This window comes from Scyliorhinus torazame, chromosome 6 (assembly GCF_047496885.1).
Source record: "Scyliorhinus torazame isolate Kashiwa2021f chromosome 6, sScyTor2.1, whole genome shotgun sequence".
NCBI classification, from domain to species: Eukaryota; Metazoa; Chordata; class Chondrichthyes; order Carcharhiniformes; family Scyliorhinidae; genus Scyliorhinus; species Scyliorhinus torazame.
In genome coordinates this window covers 217,535,191-217,562,086 of record NC_092712.1, presented here as the reverse complement: position 1 = coordinate 217,562,086, position 26,896 = coordinate 217,535,191, and the positions used below count along the sequence as shown (strand labels likewise).

Genomic DNA, 26,896 nt, shown 5'->3' with positions numbered 1-26,896 from the left:
CCAACATCTTGAGATCACTCCATCGTCAGTGACAGGTTAACAGCAGGTCCTTGTCCATTCAGGTCAAACTTAGTTCACTTAGCTTAGTTGGGGGAAGGGCATTGTTTGAGGCTGATGCTGTTTTTTTAACCAAAATGCTAACAGTCTCTGTGAACTGAAGGGGAGTGAAAAGTTAGAAGCCAAATTAAGTGTTTAGAATGTATTGTACATTATTAGAAACCTACGGGAGCATCAGCAACTTTATTTATTATTGTTAGGCTTAGTAACAACCACATTCCAGTGTTGGAGAATATCAGGCTTTTAAAAACAATTTGAAACATGATTTTACCATCTATTTCCAATTTTAGCATGTTGTAAAAAAAACGCTCCATAATTATTTTTATGTGTTCAATTCATTTTATTTTACATTTGAAGGTAAATTGAGAGTGAGAAGCAAATGGTTTGGAAATGATTAAAAAACTAAATACGTGACTTTAAACAGATCCCAATTAACCTAAGGGAGAGGAAAACAAAATCACCATGAACAAGGCATTGTTAGAAAACCCTTGCTTCAACAATTAGTCAACTAAAGAAGTACATACAATGCTTTATTTTATCTTCACGTTGATTAACACAGCAATACCATTTCAGCAGATTTTAAGGGAGCTCTCCTTTTAAAAGGTCTACATAATTATGAAATAAATCAAACTGAAATCTATTGTCACATTACTTGCGCGTGATGTCACTGTGGGATTATAATACACAGCTCTTTGCTGCTTCTGCCTCTTGCCCAGGGTTTGCAGAATCAGGTGTGCCAGTGTTTCAGTTAAAACCTGCTCCCTTCAACTGTTTTGGGTAGAAATCAAGAAAAAACAGAAAGGATGTGCTAATTAAGGAATAGCCATTAAAATATGACAAATGCAACATATTTTTTACTTTATATAAAGTCAAAACTGCTCAAAGGATTAAAACTTGGCTAAATTACTGCTAACCTTCAATATCATGGGAAGCAGATACTTAGCTAATGGAAAAAAGTATGTTAATTCGCACAACAAAATTAATGTACATATGTTCCAACTGTATGACCGTATCTATTTCAGTATATTATTTTTTCAGCAATACCCAAGTCTGTACGACTAAGTGACTACCAATATACCGTTATTGAACCAGTAATATGTCACTCTGCAGTCATTGCGATTGTAGAAAATAAAGGTACATATTATACATACAAAACCAAAAATAAATTACAAAATGTCAAATTTATATTTATCCTTCTGTAATTCGTATTCTAAATAATGCCATAATGTTACTAAATAATCTGCCTAGTTAGCATTTTAATTTGAGAAGTTATTTGCTTAAATACAATTACTCTGTCTAAATGCAGAGTGCATCCCAGATTGAGAAGTGCAGTGTACACAAACAGTGGGATGTTATAGGATCCAACCACAGTGAAATGCCAGTGTTTAACGAAGGAGCAGGAATTACATTGAAAATGTTCCTATGTAAATGTACCATTTCTTTCTCATTCAGACACCAGGGTTCATGAACTCCCCCTGGCCATAGTAACAATAGGCCAAGCCTCTAAAGGAAGAGAAATAGCCTGAATTAAAACTGTTTCCCCTCCACATCAATAACCTGCAATGTGACAGAGCTGGAGGGATCCCAACATGTTGTCAGCCCATACTCTTTCACAAGAATTAAACCCATGGTGGCAGAACCCCAGGACCAGATACGGGCTGCAAACTTTTTAATCATCTTGTTTTAAATAATATCAATCTGCAATCCTGGAATAAATGCATTCTTCACTTACTGTCACTTCTAGCTAAAGTGAAATCTTCCTACTGTTTACTGTAGTCACAGGTTCAAAAGTCCTAATTTGTCAGTTTTCCCCTCACACTTCCTTCACACACACACACACACACATGGCCTCTATCTGCATTTCTTTAAATCTCCAAGTGCTGAGTGCTTATTGTTTCAATTATTTTCTTACCAGTCTGTATGCTGTGTGTGATATGGTTTTGAAATGCCCAAATTGTAATGTAAATTTGGGCAGAACAGAATCCAGTTTGTTTTTATGTCCTCCAAAAGAATGAACCTTAAAGGCATAAGAGCTAAACATATACCTCCTTTTTATCCTATTAAATCTTAAACTGACCCTGTGCACACATCTGATGATAAATGTTACAAGACAGTATGTCCGTAGTATAAATTAAGTCAACTAAACCATCTTTAGCCATTGATTTGGCTGCAGAAATTCTACTTGTTTTTAAAGGATTAACAATAATATGTAACATGGTATTAGATTAATAAATTCAAAAATGAGAAATTCAAGAACATGATCATATGACAAATTAATCAAATTAAGCATTGTAATTATTTGCTTTTGCTAAAAAATATATATGATATTTTGCAGGGTGCCTCTCCAGCATTGCACTTTCCTCTTCTACCAGGAGGGTGAGGGTTGGGGCCGTAGATCTCTCCACAACTGCTCTCGAAGCTGTGTGATAATAAACCAATCGGCAGTGCATGTCTGGAGTGCTGGGATGAGCCAGCCAGGCTGACAGATGTTCAGCTGAGCTTGGTTAAATCATCCTCTATTTGGCTGGCTGCTTCACTTCATGGACAGCTTCTAAGGGACTTTGATTATGTGTCCAATATCGTGCACATATGGACTTTCTGCATATGCATGACTTCTTCACGGGACTTTGTGCATGCATTATTGGAATCCTGAAAAAACAAGACCTACAGAATATCTGTGATCCAAAAAGAGCAGATAATTCCACTTACAACAGCTATATTTTATTTTCGATAAAGGGGATCCAATAGATGTAGCACATTTGGATTTCCAAAAGCCGTTCAATAAGGTGTCATATAAAAGGTTACTACACAAGGTAAGAGCTCATGGTGATAGGGGCAATACATTAGCATGGCAGGAGGATTGGTAAACTAACAGGAATCAGAGTTGGGAAAAATGGGTCATTTTCCAGTGGGTATACTGTAACTAATGGGGTTCCACAGAGACCATGCCTGGGCTTCAACCAATTAAAATTGACATTAATGACTTGGATGAAGTGAGCAAAACATTTGGCACGAGAGCAGAATTCACCGAACACAAATTCTATATGGCCTCCGGCAGGAAACGAGGTGTCATTTCCACCGGGTGGATCGGTGCGATCCAGATCGCAAAAAAAACACATTTAAAACGTTTTTTGGAGCCAGGGGTGATCTGCACCATGGGATCTGAAGAGGTTGGCAAGGCCGCATCCTCAGCGATCAGGGCGCCATTTTTAAAGGTAGCCCCGATCTCAGTATAACCCTCAAACCCCCATCACTTCTCGCTGGCAAGGCCCATCCCCCAATCTCTGGCATCAGGCCCACCCCAGAGTGAACGGCACCCCTCTATGGGGTAGCCACACCCCCATTTTGTTTCCCCCCTTCAGGAACCCCTCCTTCAGATCATTCCCTTCAGGCCCCTCTCCTCGGGGGGCCCCATTCAGGCCCCAGCCCTTAGCAGTTGCAACATGAACACTGTCCAGTGATGTCCTGACCACCCAGAGGCTACAAAGGCCTCCAAGCTCCCAGAATGGTCAACACATCTATCCAGAGAATTCAACAGGGGTCTTCACTGAGGGACCCTTGCACTACAATGTCTGAGTGGTACCAGCTACTTCTATGGTGCAAAAGTACCTCCAGTGCAGACATGCTGTTCAGGCATCAGAGGTTGAAAAAGACCCAGTCTAAACAAAAACTCTCAGACTGCACACCTGCTCTTTCTAAAAAGCACTTGAGAGTTAATGGACCGTGCAGTGCTATAAAAATGAACAAAATGTAACCTTCCTTTGAGATAGCCTTCAGCTGTCAATCAAGAGGCTCATAAAAAATCAAAGGGGTGTGAAATTCAATGTAAACAACCAAGTACAAAAGTATAAAAGCAGATATAAAGTAAAGTCTCCCAGATGACCATCGGCTGCTTTCCCCTTTGAGAGGGAGAGCTGACTGGTGTTGATTTAACCTGAGGATCACCTCAGGTGAGGGGCAAGGTTGAGAAGGCGGGGCCTTCTTGAATAACCTCAGCCGGGACGGAAACTGAGCCCACGCTGTTGGCCTCACTCTGTATCACAACCAACTGTCCAGTCAACTGAGCTAAACCAGCATACTGCAACATTGAAACCACAGAGCCCAGTGAAACTTCAAGGGGAGTGAAATGCTTCTCCAAGAAACAAGCTGCAGAATGGCTCTGTCCTGGGGGAGGGTTTTAGGACACACCTGTGATTTGCCCTGTTATGCAGTGTTAAACATGAAATAAAGCAGGCTTCAAGTCTTCACAGACCCCCATCCTGGGGAGACTACAAACCTGGCCCCCTCCAGCCCAGCCCGAGCCCCCCAACTCCCAGCTCCCTTGAAGGACCCTCCAATGTCATCTGGTCAGCACTGTGGTGCCCTTGTGTTCCCTAGAGGTAAATGGAGAGGCATACTCACCTCCTTGATCCCCCTCAGAGTCCCTGGCACCTGGTCCCAATTTTTAAGTACCTGTAGTGATTCACGTCCGGGTGGTTTCCCGTTGAGGGCGGTGGGAGAATACTGAAAGGCCGCAGAATTTAACTTTCATCTTATAATGAGATTAAAGTGAATGCAGATTAGCTGAGATCAGGGGCGCGATTCTCCGACCCCCCCACCGGGTCGGAGAATTGCCGGGGGCCGGCGTGAATCCCGCCCCAGCCGTGTCGCAAATTCTCCGCCACCAGATATTCGGCGGGGGCGGAAATCGCGCCGGTCGGCGAGAATCCCTCGCTGATTCGCCGGTCTGCGATGGGCTGAAGTCCCGCCGCTGTCAACCCACGCCGGCCGGCGTGGATTGAACCACCTTTGGGACGGCGGGACACGGCGGCGCGGGCGGGCTCCGGGGTCCTTGGGGGGGGGGGGCGCGGAGCGATCTGGCCCCAGGGGGGTGCCCCCACAGTGACCTGGCCCGCGATCGGGGCCCACCGATCCGCGGGCAGGCCTGTGCCGTGGGGGCACTCTTTTTCTTCCGCCTTCACCATGGTCTCCACTATGGCGGAGGCGGAAGAGACCCCCTCCACTGCGCATGCGCGGGGATGCCGTGAGCGGCCGCTGACGCACCCGCGCATGCGCCGCCCGGCAAAGTCAGTTTCCCGCCAGCTGGCGGGGCGGAAAACAGTCCGGCGCGGGCCTAGCCCCTCAAGGTGAGGGCTCGGCCGCTCAAGATGCGGAGACTTCCGCACCTTTGGGGCAGCGCGATGCCAGACTGATTTGCGCCGTTTTTGGCGCCGGTCGGCGGACATCGCGCTGATATCGGAGAATCACGCCCAAGTTTCCTGCCCTTCCTGGTAAGATCATGGTCACACCAGCTGGAGCCGGCTGGGAGAATGGGAATCTTTTCCGCACAGCGCAAATCCCGTTTCAGGGCTCTCCCGCAATTTCCCGACATAGCGGGATTTGTGCCGGGCACATCGTGGTCGGAGAATTGATCGCATAATGTGGGAAAATTTGAGATTCTCCACTTTAATGGGAAGAATAGAAAAGTAGAATGTTATTCATATGTAGAGTAACTGCAGAATACTGTGGTACAGAGAGATCCGGTTGTCTTCATACGTGACAATCCGAAAGTTAACACTCGGGTGCAGCAGGTAACAAGGAAGGCAAATGGAATGTCGGCCTTTATTGCAAGGGTGATGCATTATATAAACAGGGAAGTGTTGCGACAGTTGCACAAGGCATTGGTGAGACTGCACTTAGCTTAGTGTGTACAGTTTTGGTGTCCTTACCTAAGCAGTGATGTACTTCCATTGGAAGCAATTAGGTTAATCCCTGTGATGAAGAGGTTGTTTTCCATAGAATCTTTACAGTGCAGAAGGAGGCCATTTGGGCTATCGAGTCTGCACTGACCCTCTGAAAGAGCAACTGACCTAGGCCCACTCCACTGCCCTATCCCTGTAACCTCAGCCCACCTAATCTGCACATCTTTGGGCACTAAAGCGAAATTTTAGCATGGCCAATCAACCTAACCTGCACATCTTTGGACTGTGGGAGCAACTTTGAGTACCTGGAAGGAACCCGCGCAGATATGGGGACAATGGGCGGCATGGTAGCACAGTGGTTAGCACTGTTGCTTCACAACTCCAGGGTCCCGGATCGATTTCTGGCTTGAGTCATCGTCTGTGCGGTGTCTGAACGTTCTCCCCATGTCTGCGTGGGTTTCCTCCGGGTGCTCTGGTTTCTTCCCACAGGAAGCCCACCCTTGATACAATTTTGGATGACGGGATCTCACTTCCAACCATCTGAAGAGTTGGTGGGGAATGACGGTTAGCAACACTTGCTGCCCCGGCCGTCCATAAGGCCCCCCCCTGCTGCTCGATTCCCCACCCCCCACCAGGGCCACGCGAGAGTCCCGACTGACCACACCACATTAGTTCCACTCCGTTGGGAGCTCGGCTGGTCAGGAACGGAGTGACCATAAGACATAGGAGCGGAAGTAAGGCCATTTGACCCATCGAGTCCACTGCGCCATTCAATCATGGCTGATTTCAACTCCATTTACCCGCTCTCTCTCCATAGCCCTTAATTCCTCGAGAAATCAAGAATTTATCAACTTCTTTTTTAAAGACACTCAGCGTCCCGGCCTCCACCGCCCTCTGTGGCAATGAATTCCACAGACCCACCACTCTCGGGCTGAAGAAATATCTCCTCATCTCTGTTCTAAAGTGACTCCCTTTTATTCTAAGGCTGTGCCCCCGGGTCCTAGTCTCCCCTGCTAATGGAAACAACTTCCCTACATCCACCCTATCTAAGCCATTCATTATCTTGTAAGTTTCTATTAGATCTCCCCTCAACCTCCTAAACTCCATTGAATATAATCCCAGGATCCTCAGACGTTCATCGTATGTTAGGCCTACCATTCCTGGGATCATCCGTGTGAATCTCCGCTGGACCCGCTCCAGTGCCAGTATGTCCTTCCTGAGGTGTGGGGCCCAAAATTGCTCACAGTATTCTAAATGGGGCCTAACTAATGCTTTAAAAAGCTTCAGAAGTACATCCCTGCTTTTATATTCCAAGCCTCTTGAGATAAATGACAACATTGCATTTGCTTTCTTAATTACGGACTCAACCTGCAAGTTTACCTTTAGAGAATCCTGGACTAGGACCCCCAGGTCCCTTTGCACTTCAGCATTATGAATTTTGTCACCGTTTAGAAAATAGTCCATGCCTCTATTCTTTTTTCCAAAGTGCAAGACCTCGCACTTGCCCACGTTGAATTTCATCAGCCATTTCTCCTAAACTGTCTAAATCTTTCTGCAGCCTCCCCACCTCCTCCATACTACCTGCCCCTCCACCTATCTTTGTATCATCGGCAAATTTAGCCAGAATGCCCCCAGTCCCGTCATCTAGATCGTTAATATATAAAGAGAACAGCTGTGGCCCCAACACTGAACCCTGCGGGACACCACTCGTCACCGGTTGCCATTCCGAAAAAGAACCTTTTATCCCAACTCTCTGCCTTCTGCCTGACAGCCAATCGTCAATCCATGTTAGTACCTTGCCTCGAATACCATGGGCCCTTATTTTACTCAGTAGTCTCCCGTGAGGCACCTTATCAAAGGCCTTTTGGAAGTCAGGATAGATAACATCCATTGGCTCTCCTTGGTCTAACCTATTTGTTATCTCTTCAAAGAACTCTAACAGGTTTGTCAGGCACGACCTCCCCTTACTAAATCCATGCTGACTTGTCCTAATCTGACCCTGCACTTCCAAGAATTTAGAAATCTCATCCTTAACAATGGATTCTAGAATCTTGCCAACAACCGAGGTTAGGCTAATTGGCCTATAATTTTCCATCTTTTTCCTTGTTCCCTTCTTGAACAGGGGGGTTACAACAGCGATTTTCCAATCCTCTGGGACTTTCCCGGACTCCAGTGACTTTTGAAAGATCATAACTAACGCCTCCACTATTTCTTCAGCTATCTCCTTTAGAACTCTAGGATGTAGTCCATCTGGGCCCGGAGATTTATCAATTTTTAGACCTCTTAGTTTCTCTAGCACTTTCTCCTTTGTGATGGCTACCATATTCAACTCTGCCCCCTGACTCTCCGGAATTGGTGGGATATTACTCATGTCTTCTACTGTGAAGACTGACGCAAAGTACTTATTTAGTTCCTCAGCTATTTCCTTGTCTCCCATCACAAAATTACCAGCGTCATTTTGGAGCGGCCCAATGTCAACTTTTGCCTCCCATTTGTTTTTAATGTATTTAAATAAACTTTTACTATCATTCCTAATGTTACTGGCTAGCCTACCTTCATATTTGATCCTCTCTTTCCTTATTTCTCTCTTTGTTATCCTCTGTTTGTTTTTGTAGCCTTCCCAATCTTCTGACTTCTCACTACTCTTTGCCACATTATCGGCTTTCTCTTTTGCTTTGATGCATTCCCTAACTTCCTTTGTCAGCCATGGCTGCCTAATCCCCCCTCTGATAACCTTTCTTTTCTTTGGGATGAACCTCTGCACTGTGTCCTCAATTACTCCCAGAAACTCCTGCCATTGCTGTTCTACTGTCTTTCCCACTAGGCTCTGCTCCCAGTCGATTTTCGTCAGTTCCTCCCTCATGCCCCTGTAGTTACGTTTATTTAACTGTAACACCTTTACATCTGATTCTACTTTCTTTCTTTCAAATTGGAGATTGAATTCTACCATATTATGATCACTGCCTCCTAAGTGCTCCCTTACTTTAAGATCTTTAATCAAGTCTTCCTCATTACATAACACTAAGTCCAGAATGGCCTGTTCCCTCGTGGGCTCCATCACAAGCTGTTCCAAAAAGCCCTCCTGTAAACATTCAATGAATTCCCTTTCCTTGGGTCCACTGGCAGCATTATTTACCCAGTCCACCTGCATATTGAAGTCCCCCATGATCACTGTGACCTTGCCTTTCTGACATGCACTTTCTATTTCGTGGTGCATTTTGTGCCCCTGGTCCTGACCACTGTTAGGAGGCCTGTACATAACTCCCATTATGGTTTTTTAGCCTTTGTGGTTCCTCAACTCTACCCACACAGACTCCACATCATCTGACCCTATGTCATTTAGTGCTATTGATTTAATTTCATTCCTAATTAACAAGGCAACCCCGCCCCCTCTGCCCACCTCCCTGTCTTTTCGATAGGTTGTGAATCCCTGGATGTTTAAATGCCAGTCCTGAACCCCCTGCAACCATGTCTCTGTGATGCCTACCACATCATACCTGCCAGTCACAATCTGGGCCACAAGCTCATCTACCTTGTTCCGTACACTGCGCGCATTTAAATATAGCACCTTTAATTCTCTATTGACCGTCCCTTTTTGTTTTCTTAGTGTGGTGGACCTTGGTTTACTGAGCCTTTCCGTACACTGTGTCATATTTTGTGGGATGGGGACTATCGTAACCTCTCCTGAGTTCTGTCTTTTCGTGCTTTTTTGTATTCCGAAGCAGCTACACTTCCCACTGATTACTTCACCTCTTGGTTCCCTGACTTTCCCTTCCCCCCCAATCTTTAGTTTAAAGTCCTATTGACCACCCTATTTATTCTTTTCGCGAGAACACTGGTCCCAGCTCGGTTCAGGTGGAGACCATCCCAACGGTATAGGTCCCTCCTGTCCCAAAACTGATGCCAGTGTCCCATGAAAAGGAACCCCTCTTTCCCACACCACTCTTTCAGCCACGTGTTAACTTCCCTTATTCTTGCCTCCCTATGCCAATTTGCACGTGGCTCGGGCAGTAATCCGGAGATTATGACCCTTGAGGACCTGTTTTTTAATTTGAATCCTAGCTCTTTATAATCTCTAAACAGGTCCTCTTTCCTAGACTTGCCTATGTTGTTGGTACCGACATGGACCACAATAACTGGATCCTCCCCCTCCCTCTCCAGTATCCTTTCAAGCCGGTCAGAGATGTCCCGCACCCTAGAACCGGGCAGGCAACATACCATGCGGGACTCTTGATCCTGCTCACAAAGGATACTATCTATCCCCCTGATAATAGAATCCCCCACAACTACAACTTGCCTATTTACTCCCTCCCCTTGAATGGCCTGCTGAACCATGGTGCCTTGGTCAGCTGACTCATCCTTCCTGCAGCCCTGTTCGCCATCCACACAGGGAACAAGTGCCTCATACCTGTTGGACAGAGTCAAGGGCTGAGGCTCCTGAGTTCCTGACTGCTGGTTCCCTTTACCTGCCTGACTTGCAGTCACACCCTGCTGTCCCTGGCCACTGGCAGGATTTAAACTACTTACTCTGACAGGTGTGACTGCCTCCAGAAACACAGTGTCCAGGTAAGTCTCCCCCTCCCGGATGTGCCTCAGTGTTTGAAGCTCAGACTCCAGCTCATCAACTCTGAGCCGGAGCTCTTCGAGCAGCCAACACTTACTGCAGATGTGGTCGCTGCAGCTCGCAATGGGATCTGCCAGCTCCCACATCAAGCAGCTCAAGCACATCACCTGACCAGCCATCACTAATTAATTAATTAGTTTAATTTAAGTTTATGAGTTTAGCTGTGTTTTTTTTTAAATTTGGGGCAGATTTGCTATCAACCATTCAGATCACAGCTTCCCTCTGACGTCACTTTTGGGAAAAACACTGGAAAACAGGAAGTTTCCGTTAGGTTTTTATACTCACAGAGACTGCTCCTCCTCCTCCGAACGGCTCCCGAAATTAGGCCCGAAGAAAGAGAGAGAACAAAACAGTAGGGAAAAAGCGCCTTCTCCCACTCTTCACCCGAATTACCTCACTGCACCAAATTACCAAATTCTCACTCGGTCTGTATCTCTCTCACTCAGGATGTGTGTCCTTGTCCTGCGCAATGCTTACTAATGTGCGCTTTCTGTCTGTCTTTTATACAGACTTCAGGATGACTCACACTAAAACGTCAAAGAGAAGAATACAATGTGTACCTTTGTGCCCCTTACCAGGCCTCAGGTGACTGCCAGATAACTGCCTCTCAGCAATTAGGGTGGGGGCAGCTTCAGCCAATCAGACACTAATCTACACTGCACTTTTAACTGAAAAACAACAAAATTAGATGAACCACTTACCTTTCCTGGTTACCTCACTGCACCAAATTACCAAATTCTCACTTGGTCTGTATCTCTCTCACTCAGGCTGTGTGTTCTTGACCTGCGCAATGCTCGTATCGCTGGGTGGGCCTCTGTCAATGGCCCACCAGCCGCGCGACGTAATTTGCGGACACTTGGATATTCAGGATCCGGAGAATCGCCGGAGCGGTGCCGAGCCCGATTCCGTCAGGAACTTTGATTCTCCGCCCCCGCGCCAAAATCGATTTCGGCACAGGGCTGCCGAGAATGCAGCCCCACATCTAAGTTACAAGAGTATCTAACTACAGAAACTGAAAGAACAAATGTCTTGTATTTCAAAGCCTGTAAATTAAAGAATTCTAGAAACAGGTGACTTTTTGGTTCCCTATTTGAGACTGGGTGTGGTTCACGGCTCTATGAGGTGCCATGCAAAATCTCCTACCAAAATGGGCCCAACCCCACAGAAGAGTGGCAGGGTCTAAAATATACAACTCTGCAATGGTGTCAGCAAAGCCCACTACCCACACATTTATCCTGGAGCCATAAATGTCCTGCACTCCAGGAATGGGAATGCTATCATTGAGTCCCAACCACCAGTTTTCAATTACCCCTGCCTCTATTCTGACACAGATGGTGGCATGCAAATCCAGGCCAATTTAAGGCCAAAATCTAGAAAGTGCCTGGTAAAAAGATGAGCTGTCAGGCCTGCATTGAGCTTCATTGGAACACTGTGGGAGGCCAAGGACATTGCTATTTTAACATTGACATACAGAGCCAGGCAGACTACCTTGACCACTGGTCCGCTTGTCACAGTTCACTACTACCGCTTGGTGAAATGCATTGTTCTTAATGAGGTCTTTGCAGGATCTGCATGACTTGTAAATGCATTCTCCTTGCATGCTGTCTCAACCTCCTTCCATCCATTTTGCACTGTTCCTCCTTCAGTAAAATTGCACATTTTTGGAATTCCACGCCTGATTGTCAGAACCTCTTACTGTGGGTGGGCGAAAATATCCTGATGATTCTAGAGGCCCTCAAACTGGCAAGACCAGTTTAATTGACATGCAAAACAAACACTGCTATAATTATAGAAATTTCTCTTGAAAGCTTCTTCAGGCGGCAGACGCCAATGTAAAAATAGTTTGTTTTTAGGCGGGGTGGGGGGGGGCGGGTGCTGGAGACCACTGCCATGCGCGGACTCGGACCCAGAGTTGCGGGGGGCTGTATCCGCAGCCAAAGCTGCGTGAAGCTCCCCGGGTCCCTGCTAGCCCCCAGAAGGTAATTGAATCGACTTTTATTTTTTGCAGGAAACTGGGGAGTGCAACACCAGCGTTTTTACACATGCGTGGGGACATAGCCCCATTTTGGGAGAATCCAGCCTGTGATCTTACTGCAGTAATTAATTATCAGTCTCCGTCCTGTAAAGATAAGTTGATCATTACATTGACCACCATACTTGCAAAACTGTAGAAAGATCAGCTGGGAAATACTCCTGCCTTGTTTGGACTGTGATTTAAATGTCCAGTGATCTTTCATTTTGTAAAAAGATTGTCCTGCTGTTGAACATGAAAACAAATGAAAGCAGCTGAAAAGTACTATTGATTGACAGGTGATCTGCTTTGAAATGGAAATAATAAAGAAGCTGCAACTTAAAAAAGGTCATCTGGGGTGTTGCAGTTTCAATTGACATCATTGTTGATTTTCTTCAAGGCTTTTCGTTTAGATAGCTGGAGCTATTATGAATGCTTAGCTGAGTTTCAAATGTGTAGTACTATATATCTCGCATGGGGAGCTGTGCTAACATTTTCATTGGCCGGTTCAAGATGTTGTTAAAGCATTGTCTTTGATACGGTAGGTGCTTGATTTTATCAGGGTTGACCACTTGAGGGGATTTACATGTTTTTGAATGGATTTTATAGGTGAGATTTTTTTTCAGAATGAAGTGTCTTTGAATGAGACAGCTCTATTAGATTGTTAGAAGTTTATTTCTTAATGTCCATTTCAAGACATCCTGAGGTATGCCCATAGTCGATACTGGGTGAGTAACTATGGAGGCCCCTCATGGGGGAGGCATGGAGGTATCAGGACACGGATAGGTATGGAGGGATTGGAACATCGTGGAGGTAGAAGGGCAGGGTGGGAGGGGTGAGCATTTGATGGCCTGACATACATCATTAACACCGGGCTGACTTCCCTGTAAATGAAGGCGCACATTCCAGCCTGCCACCCTGGCCATTTGTCCAACTCTGTTGCCTCCTCAGGCTTGCCTCCAGAGACAGTGTGCCTGGCTTCATCCCATTCCCTGTCTCCCTGGAATAAAACTACAGTGGCAAGGGTCATTTTAAGAGGAGACTGGTCTGGGTCTTCCACAAAAATCGAGCCCACTGAATTTAATTACTTCTGTCTCTCGGACAGTAGCTGTTTATAATGTGGATGGGTAAATTAGCATTTCTAGAAATGTGGAGGGTGGGTGCGGTGTTATGGGCAGGACATTTGGATGGAGATTCCCTATCCGGTCACCGCTATTGGTGGGTCTGCTTCAGGGCAAAAGCATTGATGCTCAATCAGAAATCTTGCACCAGACGTTGCCGCTAATCCAATCACCTCTCATAGGTTCCATGGCCTTTTCGTCAAAAGGAGGTTAACGTTGAAGAAGCCCATTGCAGTAATTGCAACCACAAAGCATGCAGATCACCACAGCTGCAATACATTCCCCACTGTTTTCTCCATGGCAACGCCTTGGCCAATTAAAGTCAACTTGCCAACCTTGTCTTCTGTGAAATTAATTGTTGTGATCTTTTGAAATTTGACATTCTTGTGATTGTCCTGATGAGTTTAAGAGGACAAGCTTTGGCGACATGTGTCTGTTTTCAGCAATCATAACAAAGGTTTTCCTGGCACTCTGGCAGAACTGTACATCTATACGTCAAAGAGGTATTCAGTCAGCAGAATTGCTGGCATACAAAAGCAAAATTCTGCATTATGAAAACTGTTGTGAATATGAAATGAAATCAAAAATTCCTGAATTGTTAGGATCTGTCGAGAAGGAAACAGAGTTAAAAGTTTGGGTTAATGACCTTTCACCAGAACTAGAGAAAGTCAGAGATGTAGCAGGTTTTAAGCAAGTACAGTGGCAGCGAAAATCGGGTGGGGCGGGGCAGGGGCAAGAGTTTGGGGAAGGGGCGAACAAAAACAAAGATCTGTGATAGGGTGGAAGGCAGGAGAGATTCAACAACAAGAAACAAAGAGGTATAAATGGAAAAAGCAGAAACTTTCGTCAACAGCAAAGGCAAATAACGGTTCTGATCTCAATTGCCTCACTGAAAGATGAGGGGCTGTTCCTCAAGCTTATGCGGAGCCTCATTAAAATGTGTAGCAGGCCAAGGGCAGAGAAGTCGGTGTGAAAGTGGGACAGAGATTTAAATAACAGGTGACCAGAAGCTTGGGTCTTTCTTGCTGATGGAATTATGACAGATTCCAGCTGATGACGATGGAGGACACTATCTTATCTCTCTAATTGTAGAAACCCCTTATCAATTTCTCTGCTGTCCATGACCCCCCCACCCCGTCACCATCTTGAACAGCCTTCTGAGCATTGCCTTGGTCTGCATTGCATATGTCCTCCATGGTGTCTTTCCTCGTGCCCTCATAGGTTGTGAATACATTGAATCTGTTGAATAGGAACAACGGGGCCTCTTCTTCAATCTCTGCTAAATCCTCTTATTTTAACTAGTTCAGTAGACTATATCCTGTTCTGATCATGTTGGCTTTCCGCTGATATTTTTCTACCAGCTTCAGTTGTGGGCAATTGGTTCAAGTATGAAAATCACGTAAATCCAGAATAAATTTTCAAGTAACTTTTTTTTAATAAAACATTTTGTGATGAACGGTTACTGCCTTATCATCATGTAAGGTGATGTCCCCTTTAAGACCGGGCTTGGAACCCTGGGGACTCCGCCTCTGGCTCCGCCCATCTTTGAGCCATATATAAAGGGCTGCCTCATGGGCTGTGTAGCAGTCAGCACTTGTCTCAGCTCTAACATAGTTCTTAGTCTAATAAAGCCTTCTTTACAGTTTAATCTCTAAGCTTCGTTATTGAGGGTACCTCACATTTTATTGAGGTATTTGTGATTTTGTAACAATAACAGAAGAAACACTGTATATACAAATATAAACATAGTGCAAAGGCCATCTTCCTCCCTCACAGGTCCCACCTTTCTTACAATTTTCAAATAACTTTTACTGAACATGCAAAAATAAGTTAGCAGACGTTAGTAAATTAATCTGCATTGATCATATTTACGTCCGGATGCCGTTTTAAAAACATTGGTGACAGTCATTGTTAACTCATAAATGTAGTTTGTTTTCGCACTCAGAAGATCTAACTAACAGTGCAAATTAAAGTCCCAAGGGAACAGTAAGTAGAAAGTATGTACAATGATCATAGTTTTTGCTGTTCAGACCTGTCCCATGATTATACCATGGATAAAAAATGCATTAAATAGTCTTTATGTGAGATCCATTAATAGTACAGTTGCTTGCTGTTTTTTGATTTCTTTTCAATTGCCCTTACTGTCGATTCCTTGTCTGACCTTGCATGTGATTTCCCTCTCTATCATTCTTTAATGTTCTTTAGGCAGTTTGGTTTCTTTTCAATTCCTTCTCCTTGCATAACACAGCATCTTACTACATAGAAGTTACACCACTGAAAAAAACAGTCTGAATCAACGTTTAACACCATATGAAGATATAATCCGATTCACATTTACTCAACCTGTCTCTATATCTCTTTATCCCCATTTTCCACATTCCCTTAATTTGCCCTCACCTTTTCACAACAGTTTGGACCTATGGCCTGCGGAGGTGATGTTGCTTTGGCGCCCTGTGGCTTGCTTCTTTTCTGTTTTTCTTGATGAGATATTTGATTTTTGTTAGTCTGCTGATTGTTCTGGTCTCTGGGCAATTCAGCTGTATGGTTCAGGAGATCTAGAATTTTACAAATAAACAAAGAACAAAGACAATTACAGCGCAGGAACAGGCCCTTCGGTCCTCCAAGCCTGCACCGACCATGCTGCCCGTCTGACCTGAAACCCCCTACCCTTCCAGGGAACATATCCCTCTGTTCCCATCCTATTCATGTATTTGTCAAGACACCCCTTAAAAGTCATTATCGTATCTACATCCACTACCTCACCCGGCAGCGAGTTCCAGGCTCCCACCATCCTCGTAAAAAAACTCGCCTCTTACATCTCCTTTAAACCTTGCCCCTCGCACCTTAAACCTATGCCCCCGAGTAATTGACTCTTCCACCCTGGGAAAAAGCTTCTGACTATCCACTCTGTCCATGTCACTCATAATCTTGTGGACTTCTATCACCCCTCAACCTCTGACGTTCTAGTGAGAACGACCAAGTTTCTCCAATCTCTCCTCATAGCTAATGCCTTCCATACCAGGCAACATCCCGGTAAATCTTTTGTGTACCCTCTCCAAAGCATGCACATTCTTTTGGTAGTGTGGCGACCAGAATCGAACACTATATTCCAAGTGTTGCCTCACTGAGGTTCTAAACAGCTGCAACATGCCTTGCCATTTTTTATACTCAATGCCCCGGCCAATGAAGGCAAGCACTTTAAAAAAAAAAAAAATTTTATTAAAGGTTTTCACAAAATATCAATAACAAAATGAGAAAAAAAAAGAACCCAACAGGGTTAAGTATAAAACACAGTCCAGAAAAGCAACACTCCATGCCCCCCACCCCCCGTACATAAATAATAAATTAACATTAACACCCCGACTTAACACAACAGGTATATACACACCCTCAGACCCTTCAGTGTAAATAACAAAAACAATAATAAAGTAACCCCCCCCCCCCCAAGCTGCTGCTGCCATTGACCAATGTCTATCGTTCTGCCAGGAAGTCTAAGAACGGTTGCCACCGCCTAAAGAACCCTTGTACCGACCCTCTCAAGGCGAATTTCATCCTCTCCAATTTAATGAACCCCGCCATATCGCTGATCCAGGATTCCACGCTTGGGGGCCTCGCATCCTTCCACTGAAGAAGAATCCTTCGCCGGGCTACCAGGGACGCAAAGGCCAGAATACCGGCCTCTTTGGCCGACCGCATTCTCGGCTCCTCTACCACCCCAAATATTGCCAGTCCCCAGCCTGGTTTGAGCCTGGATCCTATCACCCTCGACACCGTCCTCCCTTCCAAAATTCCTCCAGCGCTGGGCATGCCCAGAACATATGGGTGTGGTTCGCTGGGCTCCCTGAGCACCTAACACACCTGTCCTCACCCCCAAAAAAACGGCTCATCCTTGTCCCGTTCATGTGCGTCCTGTGCAGCACCTTAAACTGCATGAGGCTACGCCTCGCGCACGATGAGGAAGAGTTCACCCTCCCCAGGGCATCTGCCCACATCCCTTCCTCAATCTCCTCTCCCTCTCCCAACTCCTCCTCCCACTTACCTTTTATCTCCACCACCGAGGCCTCCTCCTCCTGCATCACCTGGCAAGTTTCCGAGATCTTCCCCACTCCTGTCCTGTCAGCACCCTGTCCTGACTGTGTGTGGCAGTAGCCGCGGGAATTCCACCACCTGCCGCCTGGCAAACGCCCTGACCTGTAAGTATCTGAAGGTGTTCCCCGGGGGGGGAGCCTGTACCTTTCCTCCAGCTCACCCAGACTCGCGAACTTCCCGTCCACAAACAGGTCCCCCAACGTACGTATCCCTGCCCTGTGCCACCCCGAAAACCCTCCACCTGTTCTTCCTGGGGCGAACCGGTGGTTCCCCCGTATTGGGGTCCACACCGAGGCCCCAACTTTCCCCCTGTGCCGTCTCCACTGCCCCCATATTTTGAGGGCAGCCGCCACCACCGGGCTCGTGGTATACCTCCTTGGAGGGAGCGGCAGCGGCGCCGTTGCCAGCACCCCCAGACTCGTACCCACACAAGTTGCCGTCTCCAGCCTCTTCCATGGAGCACCCTTCCCCTCCATCACTCACTTGCGCACCATCGTCGCATTGGCGGCTCAGTAATACCCACAGAGGTTGGGCAGCGCCAGCCCACCCCTATCTCTACTCCGCTCCAGGAACACCCTTCTCACCCTCGGAGACCCTCGCGCCCACACAAACCCCATTATACTCCTATTAACCCGCCTAAAAAAAGCCTTCGGGATAAACACGGGGTGGCACTGGAACAGGAACAAAAACCTTGGGAGCACCGTCATTTTGATTGACTGCACCCTACCCGCCAAGGACAGCGGCAACGCGTCCCACCTCTTGAACTCCTCCTCCATTTGCTCCACCAGCCTTGTAAAATTAAGCCTATGCAGGGCCCCCCCAGCTCATGGCCACCTGGACCCCCAAATACCTGAAGCTCCTCTCCGCCCTTTTTAGTGGGAGCTCGCCAATTCCCCTCTCCTGGTCCCCTGGACGAACAGCGAACAGCTCGCTCTTCCCCATGTTGAGCTTGTACCCCGAAAAGTCCCCGAATTCCCTCAGAATCCTCATTACCTCTGGCATTCCTTCCACCGGGTCCGCCACATACAGCAGCAGGTCGTCCACATAAAGCGACACCTTATGCTCCTCCCCACCCCGCACCAACCCCCTCCAGTTCCTTGACTCCCTCAGTGCCATAGCCAGGGGTTCCATCGCCAGTGCGAAGAGCAGGGGGGACAGGGGACACCCCTGTCTCGTCCCTCGGTGCAACCGAACGTACTCGGACCTCCTCCTGTTTGTAGCCACACTCGCCATCGGGACCTCATACAACAGCCTAACCCATCTGACAAATCCCTCCCCAAACCCGAACCTCTTCAGCACCTCCAACAGGTACCCCCACTCTACCCTATCGAAGGCTTTTTCAGCGTCCATCGCCACCACTATCTCCGCCTCCCCCTCGATGAAGGCAGCATGCCGTATGCCTTCTTGACTACCTTCTCCATCTGTGTTGCCCCTTTCAGTGACCTGTGTTTTATAATCATCTAGATAGGAATAATATGATCAGGGATAGTCAGCATGGCTTTGTGAAGGGTAGGTCATGCCTCACAAACCTTATCGAGTTCTTTGAGAAGGTGACTGAACAGGTAGACGAGGGTAGAGCAGTTGATGTGGTGTATAGATTTCAGTAAAGTGTTTGATAAGGTTCCCCACGGTAGGCTATTGCAGAAAATACGGAGGCTGGGGATTGAGGGTGATTTAGAGATGTGGATCAGAAATTGGCTAGCTGAAAGAAGACAGAGGGTGGTGGTTGATGGGAAATGTTCAGAATGGAGTTCAGTTACAAGTGGCGTACCACAAGGATCTGTTCTGGGGCCGTTGCTGTTTGTCATTTTTATCAATGACCTAGAGGAGGGCGCAGAAGGGTGGGTGAGTAAATTTGCAGACGACACTAACGTCGGTGGTGTTGTCGACAGTGCGGAAGGATGTAGAAGGTTACAGAGGGACATAGATAAGCTGCAGAGCTGGGCTGAGAGGAGTTTAATGTAGAGAAGTGTGAGGTGATTCACTTTGGAAGGAATAACAGGAATGCGGAATATTTGGCGAATGGTAAAGTTCTTGGAAGTGTGGATGAGCAGAGGGATCTAGGTGTCCATGTACATAGATCCCTGAAAGTTGCCACCCAGGTTGATAGGGTTGTGAAGAAGGCCTATGGAGTGTTGGCCTTTATTGGTAGAGGGATTGAGTTCCGGAGTCATGAGGTCATGTTGCAGCTGTACAAAACTCTGGTGCGGCCGCATTTGGAGTATTGCGTACAGTTCTGGTCACCGCATTATAGGAAGGACGTGGAAGCTTTGGAGCGGGTGCAGAGGAGATTTACCAGGATGTTGCCTGGTATAGAGGGAAAATCTTATGAGGAAAGGCTGACGGACTTGAGGTTGTTTTCGTTAGAGAGAAGAAGGTTAAGAGGCGACTTAATAGAGGCATACAAAATGATCAGGGGGTTAGATAGGGTGGACAGTGAGAGCCTTCTCCCGCGGATGGAAATGGCTAGCACGAAGCGACATAGCTTTAAACTGAGGGGTAATAGATATAGGACAGAGGTCAGAGGTAGGTTCTTTACGCAAAGAGTGGTGAGGCCGTGGAATGCCCTACCTGCAACAGTAGTGAACTCGCCAACATTGAGGGCATTTAAAAGTTTATTGGATAAACATATGGATGATAATGGCATAGTGTAGGTTAGATGGCTTTTGTTTCGGTGCAACATCGTGGGCCAAAGGGCCTGTACTGCGCTGTATCGTTCTATGTTCTATGTTCTGTGTGTACCTGTACACCCAGATCCCTCTGCTATCAATACTCTTAAGGGTTCTGCCATTTACTGTATATTTCCCATCAGTATTTGACCGTCCAAAATGCATTACCTCACTTCCTGCACTCGGTCTGTTATACGAGCTTTTGAGGAATATTTGAATGATCCTTTACCACTTGCTGTCTAATACCTTTGTGGTACTTAACTTTGTAACAAAAACACACAATTTAAAAATCTCATCATTTGAGCACTTCATGTTTCGTGACGGAACATGACTTTGGTTATTGGCATCGAAGGCAGGTTGGCCGTTTACTGCAACTCGATGTCTGAATTCTTCAGGTCAGGTTCCCCCTGTTAGAGTCCTGAAAAGGCTCTTATCAAAGTCACAATTAATATTCTAAGTATCTGTGGCAAGAAACAACTATCCGTCCTTGTGTTTTTTGACCTGCCTGTAGCATTTGACATCTGACCCCGATGCCTCGCCACCAGTCATCCAGGTGGGTGGGACTGCACTTAACTGGCTCCACTCTTATTTATCTAATCATAGCTAAGGAGTCAATCTCCCATTGGCTTCATTTCTTGCTTTTGCACCATTATCTCTGGTATTTCCCCGAGCGTCTACCCTTGGCCTCCCCCTATTTCGATTTCATCCAAAAAGAAAGATCAGTTTTTGCACGTAAGCTGCAACAGTCAGCTTGAACTCACCAACACATATCTGGACTAGCTCCAAATTGTCAGAGTGCTTGTGAAAATGAAATGAAAATCGCGTATTGTCACAAGTAGGCTTCAATGAAGTTACTGTGAAAAGCCCCTCGTCGCCACATTCCGGCGCCTGTTCGGGGAGGCTGTTACGGGAATTGAACCGTGCTGCTGGCCAGCCTTGGTCTGCTTTCAAAGCCAGCGATTTAGCCCTGTGCTAAACAGCCTGTGCTAAACGTGCAGCATCCTGGATGAATAATAATTTCTCCCAATTAAATATTGGGAAGGCTTTGGAAGCCACAAGAAACTCCGCTGGCTGCGACTGAACTAGGCTGTTTCTAATTTCAGTGTCGTATTTGAAGATGAGCATCCAACCACATATCCGCACCATCACCAAGACTGCTTATTTCTATCACCATATCATCACTCGGTTGTACACTTGCCTAAGCTCGTCATTTATGCCTTTCGACTTGACTATTCCAACACACCCCTGGGCGGCCTTACACATTCAATCCACAGTAAACCTCAGGTCATCCTAAACTCTGCTGTCCATTTTCTTATTCACGCTGAATCCCATTCCAATATGACCCCTGCATTCACTAACTCACATTGGCTCCCAGTGAAGCCACATCTTGCCTTTAATACTCTCATCCTTGCTTTCAAAACCCTCCCCATCTCTGTAATCTCCTCCAGACTACACCCCACTGAGGTATCGGTACTTCTCTGATTATGGCCTCTTGAACATCCCTGATTTTAAAAGCTCCCCCGTTGGTAGCTGTGCGTTCAGATACCAAGACCCTAAGCTGTGGAACTCCCACCTTAAGCCTCTTCACAGTGAGCCTTAAAACCTTACCAATCTGATCACGTTTTTGGCCATCTGACCTAAAATCTCCTTATGTGACTCAGTATCAAATTTTAATCAAGAATACTCCTGTGAAGCACTTTGAGATGTTGTTAAATGTACTATACAAATCATTGTCATTGTATGAAACGTACTATCTTCTCTACACACTATTTTCCATTTTGAATGGATGAACATGTACATTATATAATGCAGACAGGAGCTTTATGTAAGTTAATATATTAGTGTGCTAAAAATAAGAGAGGAAATTGGACCCAATTGTTAATAACCTATAAAATGGCCATTTCCAAATTCTTATTGTACTGGTGTGAAGCTTTGTTAGTATTAGTCCACTTGGAGTGCAAACCAATTAAGTAATAGAAACTTCTCCCTGTCTCAATTCTCTTCCCACACCTAGAGGCACATGAGACAGACAAAGCACATGCTTATGTCAGTTTCTGTAGCTTATTTTTCCTAGAACAGGTTTCTAGCCAGTCGCCAGAGGCTTACAGCTTTTAGGGTGCTTCTCTGCATCAAGTCTGGCTGACCATGAGAGTCTCCCATTCTTACTGTACCGGCTGTGATAGGCATATTGGAAGGATTTGCAAATTGATAATCAACCTGTTCGGCCACACAATGAACGCACCTTCCGCAGCCATAAAACCTGGAGTGGAACTCGAATGGAACTTGAACCTGGAGCTTCAGATTCAGAGGCAGACTTACTACCGATTGTACCACAAGGCCTCTCCAAAATCAATTTTTATGTGAACTAAATTCAATAGCCCCTAAAAACTGATGCGGGGATCACGGTGTGTGACTAACCCTCTCCGTTAATTGAAAAGCAGGCGGCATGCTAACTTCATGCCAGTGTCCCTTTTGTGAGGACCAGGAAGAATCCAGCACGCATTTGTTGAGTCAAAAAGAAAATAATTTTATTCACAACAATATATACACAGCAGCAGCAGTAGTTTACCACTGCTTCCTACTTCAGCTAGTATCACACTGGCGAGCTCTATTTATACAGGTGTAACAGCTAATGATTTCCCCGCTCCACTCATTGGGGAAGCTCATACTCCCCAAGAGGAGTATGTCTTGTGAGCTCCTGAACTATATTTTTTGAACTTTGCAAGCTGATGTTCCATACAGCTTGGAAAATGGACAAAAGGAGAGATTTGCTGTTGCCTGTTTCATTTGAAGCTGGGTGATTGCTGCAGGGAGCTGCAAGAGAGGGAGAGGAATCTCTACAGGTGAAAGATTGGCCTGGCCTGGCCTGGACTGAGCTCAGGCCTGGGACTGGATTTACACACTGCCTGGCTGCCTCTGTGCATTTCCACAACCTGCAGCAGAAGGAGGGCAGGAGGGGCAGGGACTGTTTGCTGCCTGTTTCATCTGTAGGGCCTGGGGTCTGAAGCCTCCCAGCAAACAAGAGGTTGCTGCAACACCTGGAAGGGGGCGAAGAGGAGAGGAAGGTGGGTGCATCTGGACTTTAATTCTTTTTCATCTGCCGATTTCGCTGAGATGGAACAACATCCGTGGACTGTTTTGCTGAGCCCCTGCTGGGCTGAAGACCCTGTCCCCCACACACCGCTGAATCGAAGACTTTTTGGAAGACCAGCCTTCTAGCCTTTCCCCGTCATGTATGGGGCACCGGCCTGTCCTTTTGTGCCTCACATTCCTGCTCCTCCCTCCCCTTTCCTCCCTTATACTTGGGGCACCGTTCCGTCCCCCTGTGTCCCATCCTCCTGTGCCTCCCCCCCTTCCCCCCTTCAGCAACTCTCTCCCCCCTTCGTCCACCACAGACCGGGATGGCAGCAACGCCATCTACGCCAGTGGCGGGGCCCTCTACAGCAACCTATGCGGGAGTGGTGGCCTCCACCCTCTCCACTGCTCCCGAGGCTCTGTCTCCGTTTCGCCTCGTGACACAAAACCTCGAGGTGAAGTGTTACGCCCACCCCACCATGTCAATCGAGGCCTGTGCCTGTGCTATGGCCGAAGTTGCTGGCCCGTCGGCCATAGTTGCAGCCTCGAAGGTGTACGGCAAGACTGTCTTCTTTATGAGAGCCGAGCGGGCAGTCCACCTTGCCCTGGAAAAAGGGCTCACGGTAGGCGGGATCTACCTGGCGGTGGACCTGCTGGAGGCCACTGCCGAGAGAGTTATTCTCTCTAATGTCCCGCCCTCTATTCCCACTGAGCTCCTCCTCCGCTACCACCATTTACTGGGGGAGATACGGTCTGGGATTGTACCATGCTTCCTTGGCCTCAGAGACCCCACCCTCAAGCATATTTTCTCCTTCCGGCGGCAGGCCTTTGTTCGCCTGGCCTGGGAGGAGGTCCTGGAAGGGGCTTTTGAGATCCCTTTTGGGGATAAAACCTACCGCATCTTCTGGTCCACGAGTGGCGTGCAGTGCCATGCCTGCAAGAAGGTGGGGCATATTAGAAACAATTGCCCCACATCTAAGGCTGCCTCACCCACCAAGGCAGTCGCGGATGATGCCGCTGCATCCTCTCCTTCCACTGGCCTTGCAACTAATGCCCTGTTGGAGGGAGCCATGCCAGCACCCACCGACACCTCGGCTGCTGGCGTGGAGGTGAGGGAGCACCCGCGTGGCCGGAAGGCTCAGAAGAAGACAAATAGGGTGGTTTGGCAGCGGTCAGGTTCGGACCCCTCTGACCCTGACTGACCTAGTGCCCCTAACTACTGGCTCGGGTGCAGCCGTTACACCTCACCTCACCATCACCCAGCAACACCATCTGCCCGGTAACATTTCTTCGTCGGATGCCGGGCTCGGCGACATTTCTGCGCAGGCCCCTGCGGATGGCGGCGGTGAGGTGCGCGACCTCGAACCAGAGGGTGCTCTGTCCCAACTGCAAACTCGGGGGAGAAGCATTGAGGGACAAAGAGACAGCCCAGAGGGGCCTCCAAAGACAGAGGTCTCCCCGGTGTGTGACCCTCTCTCCCGCAAACGGCGTCACTCCAGGTTCATTTCCATAGACGTCACACCCAATCCCCGAAAGAAAAGAGGCAAGGGGATAGTGAGGAAAACCCCGAAGCTGTCGCTGCCCCCCGAGCAGCGTGATTCAGGGTCGGACAGGACCCTAGAGGGCCCGTTCCGCCCAGTGCAATTTAGCACCCCAGGCTTGTTTAATTTCTCAGGGGAGGGGAACAGCGATAACCCCCTTCTTCTTGGGTTCTTAGCCGGTTATGGATTGGAAGACCCTCTGTCCCAACCGCTGTCCTCGGGCACCTCCGTCACCATCCCGGATCTGTTTCCGGAGTTGCTTCCAGGGACTTCCGGTGACGGGCAGCAGGGACGACGCAGGAATCTGCACCAATGCCTCCCGCTGGCCCAGGATCCCAAGAGGAGCCCGAGGAGATCCCACCTGTCGAAGATCCTGGCGGTGGGATCAAGGCAGGCCCTGGGTTAGTTGGTGTGCCCGCGTTGTTTCCCACACTCAGTGTGGTGGAGGACCCGGGTCTGGAGGGCGACTGCCCAAAGGCTGTCAACCTCCCAATGTCGGGAGTGGAGGGTGCACGTGAGGTGCCCTGCAGCAGGGTGCAGGGCTCACTCGTGCCTGACACTGTGTCGCCCCTCACCCCCTCTGGGGGACTCCCGGAACCTGTCACATTATAATAGGGATTCTTTGTTTTTCTGCCTCCATACATCGTGCAGGCAGTACCCTATTGGGTCCCCTTCCATCAACCCCCCTCTCCCTCCCTCCCCACCAACCCCCTTTCTCCTCTCTCCCCTTCACCCCCCTTTCCCTCCTCTCCTTCCTCCCCCTTATGTTGGTACAGAGGCGAGGCTATCTGGTTTCTCCAGCGCAAAGTTTAGTGCGCGTACCATTTATTTATGTACAACTGTGTTGTGAACCATTTTAATAATCAGAATATCCTAACCACCATCCCCCCCCCCCTCCCGCCCCCCCATACCTTGGCACAGAGGCGAGAATACCCAGTTTCTCCAACACAAAATTAGTGTTTGCAACATTTGGCCTTGTACAACTGTAATGTTTACTGTTTTTAATAAAAATATTTCATGGGATAACCAATAGTCCCCAGCCAATGATATTCAGTCAGATTATAGCAGTCCCATTCTTCTTTCAAATACCCAACAACTACATCCTGGCCAGGCAATGATGAAAAAGTAATAGGTGGAAATGCAAGAAGATACAGATGATGAAGACAGACCTATGCTTAAGTTCACACTCACAGACACCAGGTCAGATACGGACAGTGTGTGTAATTTAGAGGATAGCACAGAGGTGGGATCTGCACACGGGAAGAAGCCATGCACTATTGGGAGTCATGCATTACAGCTAGGGGACAAAGATAGTTTAAGTGCCTCGTTTTCAGAGGGTGCGATCGCACATGGATTCAGATAAAGACTTTGATAAGGCAGACTACAGAATAATTTGGATGGGCATTGTCATGATCAGGCGAGGAAAGGTCAAATGGCTCCTCACTTTACCCTCTCCTCATTTGACCACAAAAGCAGTTTTGTTTGAGGAGGGGCCGGTCCAGGAGGGGCTGAAGGATAAACCCAGGGAGGATCTGCGGGAGCAGCCGGAGGATGGAGGGCAGACAGCGGCGAGGGTCCAGCTTGCCCGGAGCATCTGCATCAGCTCTGAGATAACCTTGTCCAGAGGCTCATCATCTGACCGGGGTGGAGGGTGTGGATGACAGCTGTGACACCTCGCCGATGGTCTCCTCAGAGATCTCCTCCAAGGTGTTCTCTTGGATGGCAGCGGGGGGGGGGGCACTCCGGATGGCCCAACCCCATCGGATGGAGTTCCTGCGAGAGAATGGACATGTGGTCAGTGCAAGAGTGGGATTTTTTTGTCTTGCATGAACAACTCACTTGAGGCAGGTCATCTGGTTGAAGGGGCAGAGGTTCCTCACCTCTGTGGCGCAGGCCAACCTCATTGTCAGTGACTGAACATATGAACCAGGAGCAGGAGTAGGCCATTTGGACCCTCAAGCCTGCTTCACCATTCATGGCTGATCTTTTTGTGGACTCAGCTCGACTTACCCGCCCGCTCATCATAAC

The 26,896-nt window shown here is 47.5% G+C and overlaps 1 long non-coding RNA gene across 1 annotated transcript in view; it reads right to left on the bottom strand.

The window, feature by feature from the left end:
- Positions 1 to 473: 473 nt before the first annotated feature.
- LOC140425770 (uncharacterized) overlaps positions 474 to 26,896 on the bottom strand; it is a 92,077-nt gene continuing 65,654 nt past the window's right edge. The window contains exons 2-3 of the long non-coding RNA XR_011947991.1: positions 15,892 to 16,049; positions 474 to 825 (exon numbers count right to left, since the gene is read on the bottom strand). This is a non-coding gene — a long non-coding RNA (uncharacterized lncRNA). The remainder of the gene's footprint in view (positions 826 to 15,891; positions 16,050 to 26,896) is intronic.